Source organism: Balaenoptera physalus (assembly GCF_965194825.1).
Source record: "Balaenoptera physalus genome assembly, chromosome: 3".
Taxonomy (NCBI): domain Eukaryota; kingdom Metazoa; phylum Chordata; class Mammalia; order Artiodactyla; family Balaenopteridae; genus Balaenoptera; species Balaenoptera physalus.
The window spans coordinates 75,148,041-75,163,753 of record NC_138890.1 but is presented as its reverse complement, the minus strand read 5'-3'; the positions used below and the strand labels follow the sequence as shown (position 1 = coordinate 75,163,753).

The following is a 15,713-nucleotide window of genomic DNA, read 5'->3' as shown; positions in this document are numbered from 1 at the left end:
AGTGAGTCTTCGTGAGGAGGAAAAACCTGGCTTCAGCTTTCCTTCCCACAGAGCCCGTGACTGCCAGGCCTGAGCGCCAAGGTAATTGTCTGTCTGTCTGAGGCTGCTTGCAGCTGCCTGGGTGGTGATAAATGCTGACACCTCGAGGTCAGAACTTCCCCTCGAGGTGTGTTGCAGAATCCCTGACAGAAAGAAACAGCAGCTCAGTACAAGAGGGAGGGGTCCTTGCAGGTGGGTCTGGCTGAGGGGCCTCCGGGCATTTCTCAGCCTGTACAGGAGGTTGAGTGGTAAGCTTGCTGGAAGAGACGTGGAGAAAGTTACATGAAATCTGGGCTTTGCGGCTCCCAGAGCAGCTTTGCAGCGCTGTAGGAAGGAAAGAAAGTGCTGTGCTAGCTGAGGGGTCCTTGTGCCCAACAGGATACAAATGAGCGCTCCTAAATGGCCCAAGAGTATTTGTCATTGGTGCTAGGGGTTGTGAGGATGGCAAAGGACACACGGGGCTGCTGGGACCACAAACAAAGGCTAAGCTAGAGAGTTGCATGTGTGTGTGTATCTGTGTTTCAAAAATGAGGGATAAATTAGGTGTTTGGGATTAACAGATACACACTATATATAAAATAGACAAACAACAAGGACCTACTGTATAGCACAGGGAATTATAGTCAATATCCTGTAATAACCAGTAATGGAACAGAATCTGAAAAAGAATAGATATTTATTATATATTAAATATATAACTGAATCACTTTGCTGACCACCTGAAACTAACACAACATTGTAAATCAACTATACCTCAAGGAAAGATAAATTTAAAAAATGAATCTTTGAAAACCAATCTTAATCTTAAAAAAAATTCTAACGTGGGAAGGCATTTGAGTCTAGTTTGCTTTAGTTGTTTGAGGTTGGTAAGGTCAGTAATAATACAGGGAAAGTTAATGGAAGGAAGTGTCACTTAAATACCTATTAATTAGGGAGTGGTTCCAAAATCTGAAATCTAGTGATTTTTGGGGGGTATGAGTATAAATTGGGACCACAAGATTCTTTATCTCCTGGGAGAGAGTTCTCTCTTTATTTCTAATGTATATATATTGATATGTGTATTTATCTATACACACACACACATATGATAAATGTATATATTTACCATTATCCATATAAACAACATTGGAAACTAAGGGATTGAGAAGGAATTCGTGTTGCTGATGTAAAATAAGTCTTGTAAGAAAATGATTTGATGAGAGCCAAGTGTGTCAGTTTGCCATAAGAAGCCAAGAGGTCAAACTATGTAATTTATGGTTTAGCACAGCATTCTTTAATATGTATTATATGGTCTTCTGTCTGTCAGTGAAGTTTTACAATGTACAATCACAAATTTGTGTCCTAAAATATATAGACGAGTGTATATATGCACACACACACACACACACACACACACACAAAAGGCAATGTTTATGGTGGAGTCGTGGCTTATGTTGGGATCATGTTCTGAGGTCAACAAGTAAAACAGAAATCATGAATTATAAACTTAGCCCTGGAAAGCTTTGAAGTTGCTCATAAAAACAGTAGGTACAATTTTGTTTTTACAGTAACACTTGTACATGCTGAAGTGTAAGTGTGCATAGAATAAGCTGACTGAAGAAAGGAAAAATATGAAATTTTCATGCTGATATTTGGGTATTCAAACTATTCCACTTGGCATAGACAGCAGGCAGCAAAAACAGCTTTCAAGTCCCTCCTGGGATGAGGGGGTACATGATTTTAAGGGATTTTTGCTTTCTGGCCTTTTATCTTAATAGTAGTCTTCTGTACTCCTAATAAATACGTTTTCCTGTAATGATGAGGATTAGAAAAGATACAGGGATCTCAACTCATGGGGGTTGAGTTCCAGAGTCTGTGCAGAAGGTAGAGTATATGATGCAATTCCACTTTATTTTGAGAAAATAAACTTCAAGTTGAGTTGATTTCATGTTATAAGTCGTTTTCATTACATTGTGTCTACCTGCACTTATTCTTTTTGTCTTGGTAAGTGGAAAGAAGATGGGTTTCATCTCCTTAAGTCAATACCAGTTAATTGGTTTACTGTATCTGGTAAATTCTATTTACCGTAAAACTGATTTTTATAGAAAGTGATATCAGTCTCTTTTACAATTCAGTTTGCTTATGTGGTATGTGTTGGGATGTTTGTGTGCGTGTGTGCGTGTGTGTGTGGTGAGAGTCTGAGTGTATCAAGACATCTTGTACAAACCTCTGTCAATGCTTGAGTGTGAGGGAGATACAGACACGTCTGGAATTTCTTACACCCTGTGGGAGTGGGTCCAGCAGAAACCTCATAATAGGAAGACAAAGGAACTTTGTGTGAAAATTCAACCTGCAGGAGGAAGGCGTGTGGCACGGGGCACTTGGCCCAGTAAGAAAGGCTTAGTTGTGGTAGTAGTGGGGACAGATCTGAGGACAGCATGGCATTTTTCACTCAGGTTTGTCTCAGCCCAACCCTTCATGGACTTTTTTCTGACTCCCAGGAAGTGGACTGTTTTACTAGAAACTCTGTAAGAGATGTGGCTCAAACAGCACTGCCTTGGTAGCCCTTTAAGAGGGGCAACTCAAAAGGCAGAATGGGGCAGAAGCTGTGACCATTTGTGCCATGACGCCCGACACAACCAGCGGGATCAGAATTGTTAATGAGCACATGTCTGTATCTGGGGACTTCCAGAAATTGGTGAGTGTACAAAGCAGAGAAATTTGAATTATTACTGTTAATGTGACCACATCTGTACGCACAGACAAGTTGAGGCTGAGAGAAGATTTCTTTTTACCTCTATTATTAAACATCCCACTGTTAATTATTTATTTACATAACCACTCCCCTACTAAGGCTCTGCAGGCCAGGCCTATGTTTTATTCATCTTTGTTTTTCTAGAGTCTAGCCTTTGCCCCTGGTACACAGTAGGGGCTCACCAAGTGGTGGTGCTATTTTGTTTTAAGATGAAGGAGTGATTTCTTTGTTTGTATTTGTTGATTATGAAAATAACTATCTGAGATATAAAATTATTGGGTGAGGAGGAAGAGGAAGAGGAGAAGGATGGGTTCTGACTTTGTTTCCACCTTTGAGCATCTTCCTTTACAGGCTCTTGCCCTGGGCACGAATAAAGTAGCAGATAGAGATTCCTGCCTGAGAGGAGAATGCCAAATTAGAAATTGGGGAGGAACCTCAAAATATCCCATTAGATCAGAGCAGTCGTGTTTTCATACAGAGGTTGGATAAAGGAGAAAAGAGTATTTCAGCTAGAGGCTTTGAAGGGCTGACAATGAGTGCAGCACAATATAAAGCTCAGTTTATTGTGTCTGAATGAATGCACTGGCATTTCTAGACTGTAACCTATACATCTGTTTTACGGGGGGAGGGGATGAGTGAGGGAGAGAGAGAGGAGAGAGGAGAGAAGAGAGAGGAGAGAGGAGAGAGGAGGGATTAGGGTTGTAAAAATAGAACCAGTGTGAGGGGCTGAAGAAAGGGATGTTAGCAATGACCTGGCTCAGCCACTTAGGCAGCTCTGCCACATTCCTCAGAACAAACAGCTATTAAAATCCAAGTGCACAAAGCCTGTAGCAGGCTTGGTAATGACAAGCTCTGTCAGCACACTGTAATTAACACGGGGTGGTATAATTTATAAGGAATGCACTGTACAGTTTAACGCCAACATAGAGGGGGGAATATCTCTTGTTAGCCTGCAGAATCAAAAGTAGCCTCATCCCTTGATGCCAGCGTCTTTCTTTCCAAATGGGCTTTAATTTATTTATTTTTTTAACTCACAAAAGCCTTTGTCACACCAAGTTAGTTTTGCGCAAGGCACAAGCGAGCCTTGGAGGTGACCCTTCACCTCCCCTCCCCCTCCCATATTAATCAAGAAGGACAGTCTCAGCAGACTGTCTTTACTGTACATAATTAAGCAGTTCTGAATGCTCAGGGAAACTCAAATGGGATGGCACGGAGCCTGGTAATATGACAGTTAATGGGATGAGACTAGCACTTATTCTGCCTCTATAATAAGCAAAGGCTTTTTGCTTTCCAACTGAGGATGGGAAGAGAAGGAAGCAGTCACAAAAGATAATAACAGTGACAACGTGGGGCTGTTAGGCTCCTCTCTGTACCTTTTATGATTGTCGCCAAAAAGGAAAGTGCACCCGAACTGGAAGGGATTACCTCTTAATTATCCTTGCTCGGTGGCTGCAATAAGCAAAGGCTTTTACTTCTGTATAGCTGTGGTGTGAGAAGCATTCCCAGAAAATAACTCTAATGGGAAGGTTTATACCTCTTTACTCTTCTTCCTGCCTCCTGCAAGCCTTTAAGCTAGTTGAAATATTGCCTTAATCCTACTTCTTTGGTGATGCAGATGTTTAAGAAAATGATGTGTTATTTTCCTTTTGGAGGATGGTCAACATAAGTGTGTGTCATAAAGGACCATTTGCTAGGTCTGTGGCTTTCCTCTGCTGACCTGCACACACACACAAATAGCATCTTTCCTTCCCCTAAAGAAAGAAACTGGGTAAAATTACCTTCAAGCAAGAAAAAATATGGTGACTGAAACCACCCAAAATGGTTATTTTTAGCTGTGTAAGCTTGGTACCACAAATTAAAAAGGCTCGTTGGCTTTGTCCATTGAACAACTTGGTAAAAAAAAAAAAATCTCTTTGTGCTGTATGAGCTGTGGGAATAACTGGCATAATGCAGTCATTAAATGATCCCGCCAAAGAGAAAACATATCAAACATTCATCTGAGAGGCAGCCGTGCAGCGCCAGGATTCTGTACTCTTGTGTTAGGAGACATCCCTGGGATGCAGAAATCTAAAGGAACAAAAACCGGCCCTGTATTCAGGAATGAGTCCAAGTGACTACTCGGAATCACTTAGGATGTAATTGTCTATAGAAAGATACTGAAAAGGGATCGCTTAGTATTACGGTTTCCAGGGAGGAAGGGGGTGGGGTGGCCCGACAGTCTAGGATTTGTAAAAAGCTGAGATTTGGAGTTTGGGCTTGTATTTTAGGCTCTGCTGCTGACCTTCTGCGTTTCCTTTAGAAAGTGCCTTGATTTCCTGAAGGATAAAGGAGAAAAACCTCATTCAGTGATTTGAGGCTTTCAAATGAGAGGGAGTCATCAGTAGCCTGCCTAATCAGCATTCCAAATTCTCTTTCTTTAGGGATTGTGTTATGAGATTAGAGATGGCATTTGGCTCCTGAGAGTGTTTTCTCTGGGTTTAGCGGAGAATGCAGGTGTTTTGCTCTAGAAGCTGCGTCTGGAAACAGTGAGAAACACTCTGTTTTGGAAAGGTAACAATTTGGAGAACTGAAAACCTTCACTTCCTTTCCATAAGGATGAACAGAAGTCCTTTCATTCACATCCATCAGATTTTATTTCAGACTCAGAAACCTTTTCAGTTCAGCAGAAATCTCAGCATATGTTATCCTGCTCCAAAACAGCAAACGGTGGCTTAAAATACATTCATGCATTTCAAATGCTTGCTCTCAAAACAATATATATATATATATGTACACACACACACACACACACACACACACACATTTCTACTCACATGGCTCCCATTTCAGCAATTTTGTAGGGTTTTTTTTTTTCCCTTCTTCTTCTTCCCTTTGCTCTAAACTGTGCAAACATGAAGCACATGTAAAGAGAATTCAAGAGCATTTTGTAATTCTTGAAAGGTTAATTGCACTATTTATAGACCAAACTGTAAAGCAACAACCCTCCGCATGACCCTTCGGGGTCACCGTAGTAATAGCAACCTCAGTGGAGCCCTGACCAGTCATGAATTACTGTCTGTGATACTGAGAATGCTGACAGTTCAATCACAGCACTGTTTCAATAGAGAACTCCGTATATTTAAAGCGCTGATACTGTTTTCCCTCTAAATGACAGCCTTGACAGATGGGCCAAAAGCACCGCAGACGTTTGAACAAGGAAATAGAGAGGGAGCCCGCTGGAAGCTTGGCTTCACGCAGCCAGCCGAGAATGATGAATAAAGTGTGATTGTGTCTGACAGGTAGTAATATAACTATTCATTCACCATAGCACACCTGGAGCACACTGTATTAAATGGTACAAGTTGGAGAGATTCTGGGACCAGAAGAGGAAGTGTGAATCCCAGGCTGAGTTTAGGTACAGCAAGACAAGAGGTCAGGGGTCAAGCAATATCAACCACCTCAGAGAAGGCTGGAATTAAATTATTTGCTTACTAAAGCGTTTTCGCTGACACGTTGCCAGGATCATTACTTCAGCACGTCTGAACACTTCAAATAAAAGCAGCCTTTCCTCTCTCTCCCTCCCTCCCTGACAACTCCAGTTATTTCTTCTCTCATCTGAAGTCTCTTTCTCTGTTGCTGCTGGTGTTGCCGCTGCTGCAAACCCTCGTCGGAGAACAGTCGAGAGAAAGGTTGACCGGTCAAAGGGTCATCGCCCCTGGTACAAGCAGCCCCTCCTGACCCCAGCGCGGTTCTGCTTGGACCAGGGCGTGGAGGCCAGTCATTGAGAGTCACATAACCGGTGGACGTTCGCCCAGGTGCGAAGCAGGAGCTGAGGACCTGACAGGGGGAGAGGGTTGTGTCTGCAGACATTTGCCTTTTGCCCGGAAAGTCAGCAAAAACCCTGAGAGGCTGCTGACTATTCAAAGAATTATTTGCAAAGCAAAGCGCGGGACGGGGGCGCAGGGTTCCCAGAGAGTAGGGCTTTTTTCCAGAACTTGCGACCTCTTCTCCAACCTTCCACTGCACACATGGCTAAATATTTCTCCACTTGCCTTAGCCTTCATTTCTAATTACCATGTCTGACTGTCATGTTCTGAAAGCTTTATTCCCAGGAAGTATTGTCTCATCGTAAAACAAGATTGAGCACGCTCTCAAATCTGCCATGACTTTACTTACGTGCGTCTTATATAATAACACCTACAGGAGGAACGTAAAACGTCAGAGCTTAGGTAGTGCTCTATTTTATAATGTGTGTGTGTGTGAGAAAGAGAGAGAGAGAGAGAGAATATACACACAAATTGTGTGATTAGAGGCTCCCTAATAAACAAGGAGCCTGTATTGGACCCTAGCTTGTTTCTAAGATCCTTGGGAAAGGAAACACTTGGTGGTGGCTTTTACATGAGCGAATGTTCATCAACTGCCACCTCAGATTAGTTGTGCTTGTCACTTTCTTTATTCACAGGACCCCGTGAAGGCCAGGAAGGTTACACTGCTGCCATGGCTGTGCTATTTGGAGGGTCCCTCTGGGAGCCGAGATGCTGGTCACTTTTGTCTCCCCGCATTCCATTTTCTCTTCTTGTCTTTGTGGCTGATTTGGCTGGTCTGAAGCTGATTCCCTGACAGCAGGGTCACTGCCTAGGCAGAAAGCTCTGTGTACCCGACTTCACCATTTAAGCTTTTCCTTTCTCATGAAAATCCCATTTTTAATAGGTGGAGTTTTCTTTTCCCAGCCTACTGCAGGGTGAAACTGTGGGCTTGACACTTGGAAAGGATTTTGCATGTGACCTCTCTGATTAGCTATGAAAAACAACGTCCAGTTAGAAGTGCCCCCGCCCCCAGCCCTGACAAGCCAGGTTTTTTGTTTCCTTCACACCCTTCTTCTTCTCCAACTGGTATTCCTCAGCTCTTTTGAAATCCTGTTGGTTACTGGGTTATGGACATACCTTTTTCTGTGTCTTCATCTGTATCTACAAATCCATATATATTTTATCTGTGTCATCTCAAGAAAGAATATTTAACAGCTGTTGGCTCTAATCTGGCCTCAAAAGAATGCATTTTTGGGAACTGGGCAAAGTGCAGAATCCTATCTGGCAGGTCTCTTAAGAGAACTCAATTGAAAACTTACAATAAAACTTCACTTTTTTTTTTTTTTTAACCTCTCAGTAAGATTTCTCCTCCCCATTAGTCTTCCTTGTGGGCATTTAGTATATATACTTTTAAAAGCATAAACCAAATGTTTCTCTAAATGCCTCTCTGCCTTCTTTTTAAATGGACTCTAGTGTATGTAGTGAATTGAGCACAGTCATTGTGTGGCCTTGTATCTAATGCATATCCTTTTAAACTCTAGTTGAGAGGCTGCACAATGCTTAGTGCTGCCAATAAGGGGAAAGGGACTGTTTTGCAAAATAAGCAAATTGGATTATCCAGTGTATAAATAGGCACTCAGTCTTTTTTTCCCATGTAAATCAGGAAAAGCAATTTGCTTGTGTGGAAAAAGCCAGCACCACTACTCACACCTCCCCCATCCTGGCTGGCATTGGGAGTTCATTATAGGTGAGGAAAAGGAATTTGTTAGCACCCATATGGGCTGGAGACAGTAATTAACTAATTTGTTTCCATTTTTCTGCAGTTTAAACATAGGTATTATGAAAAAATATTCTTTTGAATAACCCAAAATCTTTTGTGTTACATTCATATGAAGACAATATAATGAACAACTGGGTTTCTAGATTCTTCAGACTCCATTAAAGAAAAAAAACTACATGCAAATTTGCCCAATAACTTATAACTTGTGATTAGTGAGAGTCAGACTTGGGCATCACGAAGATGAATTAAACTTGGTTTCTTTTAGGAAACAGTGGGTCAGGGTTGCCATGGTGTAAATTGGGCATTATTTGAAATGAGATGCCCTATCACTTCATCTGTGCATTGAAGAAAATTGCTGATTTTTTTTTTTGCATTTTTTTTTTTTAATATTTATTTATGGCTGTGTTGGGTCTTCGTTTCTGCGCGAGGGCTTTCTCTAGTTGCGACAAGTGGGGGCCACTCTTCATCGCGGTGCGCGGGCCTCTCACTATCGCGGCCTCTCTTGTTGCGGAGCACAGGCTCCAGACGCGCAGGCTCAGCAATTGTGGCTCACGGGCCTAGCTGCTCCGAGGCATGTGGGATCTTCCCAGACCAGGGCTCGAACCCGTGTCCCCTGCATTGGCAGGCAGATTCTCAACCATTGCGCCACCAGGGAAGCCCGAAAATTGCTGATTTTTAAGAACTGTTTTCATCTTTTTAGAGTAAACCTGAAATGTAGTCAAAATTAGTATTAGCAACTGAATGGTCTTGGACACCATGCTGGTTAGGGCTCCTTTAATTATGGCTAAAAAGGTGAAATTACAGCATAGTAGAGCTAAGAGAAACTTAGCAGTCATTTTGTCCTCTTCTTGTTCTAAGCGTGAAGTGGCAAAGCTCAAAGTTATAATGCTGCATGGTGGTTGGAACAAGCCAGCAGCCACGTCTGCGACGTCTCTGTGGACCGTAGCGATGAAGAGATGAGCCACAAATTACCAACCTATCCAGAGAAATGTTACACACAATGGCTGTAGAAAACAGTTTAAAATGTTTAGTTAGGAGTTTGCTTAAAATGTATAATGAGCCTACGTTGTGATCCACACTTATTCTCACCTGCTTTCTCTCTTAACCATGTCACAGTTAGGCATTTGATTTTTAATTCTTTCTTTTTTTAAAAAAATTTTCATTGAAATATAGTTGATTTACAATGTCATATTAGTTTCAGGTGTACAGAAAAGTGATTGAGCTATACGTGTGTGTGTGTGTGTGTGTATATATATATATATATATATATATATATAAAATATATAAATTCTTTTTTTTACATTCTTTTCCATCATAGGTTATTACAAGATATTGAGTATAGTTCCCTGTGCTATACAGTAGGCCCTTGTTGGTTATCTATTTTATATAGAGTAGTGTGTGTATGTTTATCCCAACCTCCTAATTTATCCCTCCCCCCACCCCCATTTTTTATTCTTTCTATTCTTCCATCCCATTAGTCTGGTTGTCAGTCCTGGGTAGCTAAGCACAAAAAAATGAGGAAAGAAAACCACTGAAGTTTCTAAACAGGTGATCTTCAAAAAAAAAAAAAAGAGAGAGAAGAAGAAAAGAAGGTGAGTATGGGGTGTAGGGCAGATGTATAAATTATTAATCTTTGTATTCTTATTTACGGTACGTGGCTAGCTTGGGTAGGTTTTCTAATTTCCATTGCAGAATTTTACATAGGTGCAGCCCATGGCCGCTGCATCTAAGCATTCTGTATGTGAACGCCAATTAGGGATGCTTCCTGGCCGCCTCTCTCAGTGTGCTGCTCCTCATGTTTGATGTCTTGAGCAGTATTTGTAATCAAAGATTATGATTGGTGCACACAGTTCTGAGGAAGTGGTGTTTATAGCACTCCCCACATCAAGGGCAGCGGCCTCTGAAGCAAACCACGGTGTCCCCAGGCAGAATGAAGTCAGGACTGTAAAAACAAACTGAGCAGACAGCCAATAAAAAGGCAAAATCACATCTCTCCATAGTTTTAATTTACGGGGGCAAATTATAGGGGATAAACTGGAAAAAAAACCAAACAGATTTAATGAGGCATTTTGCTTAATATTGTATTTTAAAGTGCAAATGGCATGCTTGTAATGGGGGAGAGAGAAGGGGGGAAAAACTGGTAAAAGAGCATTGTGCTAAAGCCTGCAGGTAAATATTAGGCTTCAAGATGAAAAGCTGCGTTTTGGAAAAGTGTTATTGATTGGAATTTTCTCTGCAAGTACCATTTTAGGACACATCTATAGGATTTATTCCATACAATAGAGGCTTGCAGTCACCGTGTCAGGATCCGCCTTGCTTGGGCATCAGACTTCAATTAGATAATGACCATGGCAGGGAGTGAATAGCCAGAGAGTCATTCATCTTCCTCTGTACATGACACAGTGTAACGGGTGTTTCTGACAATCAGTGCACATTGAATTAGGTCATTGCTGAGTTTGTCGGGCTTTGAAAGAGTCTGTGCATTTACATGTGATGATTTCACCAGCCCTTTTCTCTTCCCTCTCCCTCTTTGCAAACAGCATCTATTGTTCGGGAGCCCGTATTGTAGTGGGGATCTGAATTTATGTCCACGGATTATAAGCAAGCGTTGCCACCACAGTCCATAATCAGCTCATGAGCATTCTGCTCATGTGAGCCTGTGTGAATACAATTTTCAATGGCCTAATGTGACAGGTAATCATAAATTAGTATTTGCTTTAAAACAACAGCAGAGTACACAGCCTGCATGCTTAAGGAGAATGACTCAGTAAGTAGTCCAGCTCTGTAATGAAGTGGGAGCTCATTAAACAGATGCTATCTATTTCACTGAGCTGTACAAGCAACAAACAAACCAAATGGAAATGTTTCAACAGAACACTGCAGTCAACCAGGACAAGTTCAGGTTCATTAGCTGTGGCACCATCTATAGGAATTAGTCACAGTAATAATTAAATAGTTGCTTGCTAATTTATCATTTTACATTTGCTACTACATTTGCATAATGTGTTGTGTCCCCTCCCTCATCTCTGGTTACATTAAAATGCCCTCATCTGCATGTAAAAACTGAAAACTGTGTGATTAAAAGAAAAAAAAAAAGGCATCAGAAGCACCCATATTTGGCAGTTGGCTGGTGATGACCTTGTTGTTTGCTTCAAATATTTAAGCTGTGTCTCTAATATTGGAATCGTGTCGCTTTAACAGGCTGCACTTAGGAGGCCATCCTGGGAGGAGAGAAAGACCCAGACCTGTCTTTAAGCAACTAGGTGGTGAGTTGGGTGAAGTAGGAACTCAGCAGCCAGTATTGCTAAATTAACCTGCTGTTAGAAAGAGCTTGGCATGCAACTCTGTAATTTCAATGTCCAAAAATAACAAAGCCATGGAGTGAGACTTAATGCCCTACAGAGATCAGGAATGGTTGCTCTGTGGGTTCCCTGGGGCCGTGTTGAGATGATCTGTCCTAATTGAGAAACAAAGTCATATGGTCTCTTTCATGTGAAGCACAGTCACTTAAAGCTGATGGAAAGTACCAAATTTCACTAGTTACAGAAGGATTTAGGTTTTTAGAGGGAGCTACTCAAAACCGTAGTGATCAGCACTAAAATGTCCATGAAGCCACAGGATTCAGGGGGCGAGGGACGGGGAGATTGTCAGGGGTGGGGGGGGGTGGCGGGTCGGGATGGGGCAGGGAGAGCCAAATTAGAACTAGAGAGAGATGCTGCTTCTTATATATTGTGTCTGGGTTTGGGTTGGTTGATGAGGTGGTGATAAATTATTCAGTGGAACAACACAGAACAAAGACAATTTTTCAGGGTTTTCATTAATTATCCCTCATTGTTATTGATATGAGGTCCCTTTATAATGTAAAATAAATTACTGAATACTTTCTTTGTGTTCTTAATTCTCTTTCTCAGGGAACTCGGGTTTCACTAGAAGCCTAGAAATTGTGTTTTGGATTGGAATAGGGATCTGCAAAGCTAGGGATTCCTGAGAGATAGAAACCAAGAGTGAGGCAGACCCCAAAAGCAAATTTTACTTCTTGTTTCTGTTTGATCAAAGTTGGAGCACAGACAGAGAACATAGTCTTTTTCTCCCCTCTTCATCTTTGTTGTGACCATTTGGAAACCCCATCTTTTTAGCAGTGTAAACTGATTAGGTATTCTGAGATTTTAAAATCCTTGTGAGTGTGTGTGTGTCTAAAATCTACCTTCTTGGTGTGCTGTGAGAGAAGGTGAAGACATTTGGAGAACATTAGTGGCCAATTAAAAATGAAGATGTGTAAACTGAGGAGAGACGAGAAGCGCATTATGTTTATGATAGAACAAACAGGCAGTGGAAACTGCCATTCAGTTTGTTGGCAAGGGCCATTAGAGCTTTCTCAGGAAATCAAAACATACGCCTCGTTGTAAAGAGTCTCAGAATATGCATATTGCCTCTGTTTTGTCAGTAAATTTAGGGTAGTAGAACATGAATTTTTTAAAAATGGTAAAAAATTCATAGAGCGGTCATTCAAACATTTTATCTGTTCATCAGCATCTTTTCCTTTCAGGAATCATCACTCCTTTGCACAGAGAGGCTAAAAAGCGCATGGTCTCATATCCCAATCCCCAGGGGTAGGCACACTACCTGGGCTGGTCACCAGAGTACTCCATTCCCTGGCCCCAGTGATTGGCTCAGGGATGGTCACGTGACCCAACAGGCCAATTAGAACCTTTCCTGAGAGTTTTGCTGGAGCTTTTGGAAAGTCCATTTCCTTGGGGACCGCTACCTATAAAGTTTTGAGCTGCCATGAGCTATTCTTAACCCTGTGTGGAAAGGCCTTTTCTGAAAATGCATCCAATGTGGAGAAAAACCAAAAGGAGAGACAGAGAAATATTTTTTTCTTCTTTCTTAAGCCATTTTGTGACTGTTTGCTAGGACTTGTAACTGGAAGAGTCCTGAATAACATAACATACTTACCCAAACCTTCATTTTATGATGGAAACTGAGGCACAGTTGGTATAAAGGCATCATCTATTAACTTGTAGCCCAGTCCCTTTTTCTCTTGTGCTGAAATCAGCATATTTTAGATTAGTTCTGTGGTCTGAATGAGTCCTTGTAAGTAATTTAGTGACTACTTATAATATGAAATAGTATTATCTCATATTATAGTAATCAGTAAAAATATCTATAATACTACTAAACAAAGATGTAGTATTTGAAGCAACATATTCTTGGGGTCATTTTCAGAAAACCAAATCTTCCCTGTCCTTAGCTCAGACTCATCTTCAACATCTCCAAACTGGCTTCTGCCCTTTTCATGCCATCTTTATCTCCTTAACTTCTCAGCCTGACTCAGAGCTGTCTTCCTCCAGAAGACTTCTCCATTTCCACAGCCTTGGGGAGCCAATCCACCTATTGTGTGGTTCATCATTTCCTTCTAAGTCTTTTCACGCTTGTTGCTTTACATTTTCCCCCCTGTGTTTATTTGACTACTATCAGTTCCCTCTACCACTAGACTTAAGCTCTTTGAGGGCAGTAATTGTATTTGCTTTTCTCCACCACAGTGTATCCCCAGACTTACATAGTACTTAGAACAAGCAGGAGATATATCTATATAGATATATCCACATCTATCTAGCTAGCTAGCTAGCTAGCTATCTGTCTGTCTGTCTATAATGAATAACTGTGTTATAATAAGAGATATATTTGGTCTTTGTCCTTGGTTCCTGGGACAGTGATCCTAAAACCCATGGAATTTCCTTAGTGATAAGAGTGTCTTTTGTTATTTTTAAGGAGCCTCTTTTGATCATATCTGAGTTTATGTTAATGAGATGACTTAGGATGGGGCCCCTATATACTCTCAAGATGGAAGTCCTGTGATTAGAAAGTCCTAGTGATTAGAACGTTGTAATTTTCAGCCCCACTCACCCAGCTCGAGGAAGGGGAGAGGGTCCTGAAAATTAAGGTCTGTAAGAACTCTTGAACAATGAGATTTTATGAACTTCCAAATTGACAAACATATCGATGTGCTGGGAGGGTGGTGCACCCCAACTCCACAGAGACAGAAGCTCCTGTGCTCAGGGCCTTTCCAAACCTCACCCTATGTACCTCTTCGTCTGGCTGTTTATTTGTAGCCTTTTATTAAACTGTTACACATAAATAATATGTCTTCCTGAGCTCTGTGAGCTGTTCTAGTAAATTACTGAACCTGAGGAGGGGGTCCTGGGAACCTCCAATTTATAGCCAGTTAGTCAGAAGGGGACTTGGGACTGGTGACTAGTATCTGAAGTGGGTACAGTTTTGTGGGACTTAATCTTTAACCCGTAGGGTCTGTGCTAACTCGGGGTAGTATCAGAATTGAACTGAATTCTTGGATAAAAAATTGGTGTCAGAGAATTGGAATATTGGTTGGTGTCAGAGAAAACACCCCCAACAGACTGATCACATAAAATTTCTAGATGAAAATCAATAAGCTACAATTGATGTTTTATTAAACAATTTTTACATTTTTCAAATATGGTTAATAACCGCACTGTGATTCAAATAACCGCACTGTGATTCAAATAACCGCACTGTGATAATGGTGATCTTTTGAATGCCAAAGTTTAGTTAATATGCAACTTGGGAGATATTGATGGGCAATGTCAGTGATATTTTATAATAGTTGCTGTAAGATAGATCAAGTATCTCAAAGTAAGAAGGCTTGAAGGATGCTATTAACTCAACCTCCGGCTGGGTGAATATTCTAGGAAATAGAATTGGCATTGATCTGAGTGTTTTATTACTGAATTTTTAAAAGGTCACTTCAAATAACTAACCTTTACTTCCTAAGAAAATATATAAGGTTACTTGATTAGAGCTAAAGAGTAACTTATTTTGACTGTTTGGTAGAAAGAACAGGCAAGGAGTTTGGAAGGCCTGAAGTGTGTTTAAGCTTAGGCTTAGTTCTGACAGTGCTATAATTCTGAGTTTCCCATTCATAAAATTTGGATTAATATTGCCTTACTATCACTTCCTATATCTTCACGGACATTAGGAAAATAAGTTGGCCTTCAGCAATAATTTTAACTTCAAATTAAAGATAACCAGTGAATACAGAATGTTTCATTCTCCTTGTGTCTGTCTCTGCCACCACATGACAACTATGCACTAGAAGAATAGAAGTTCTGTTTAGATTCTAAAAATGTGATAGAGGGGCATAAAATTCCTTCTCTACCTTACTTGGAATGTTGCTTCTGAGGACACTCCAGTGACTGTCATACTGAATCAACACCTTGGTTAAGTCCCTTGTCTTTCCCTATTTCAGGACTCTAATCATAAGATGGGATAGGACCATATTAAGGGGAATTTCCCTGCAGTATGTGTTGTGCTGGGAGTGGTGAGTTAGCATTTGAAA

The 15,713-nt window shown here is 41.0% G+C and overlaps 1 protein-coding gene and 1 long non-coding RNA gene across 5 annotated transcripts in view; one reads left to right on the top strand and one right to left on the bottom strand.

Moving 5' to 3' along the window:
• LOC309658848 (uncharacterized protein) overlaps nt 1-15,713 on the bottom strand; it is a gene marked incomplete at its 3' end in the record, with an annotated part of 424,808 nt that overhangs the window by 3,172 nt on the left and 405,923 nt on the right. The window lies entirely within an intron of this gene.
• The window catches only part of LOC309658878, a 112,699-nt gene that overhangs the window by 25,932 nt on the left and 71,054 nt on the right, over nt 1-15,713 (top strand). The gene's annotated exons all lie outside the window — the stretch shown is intronic.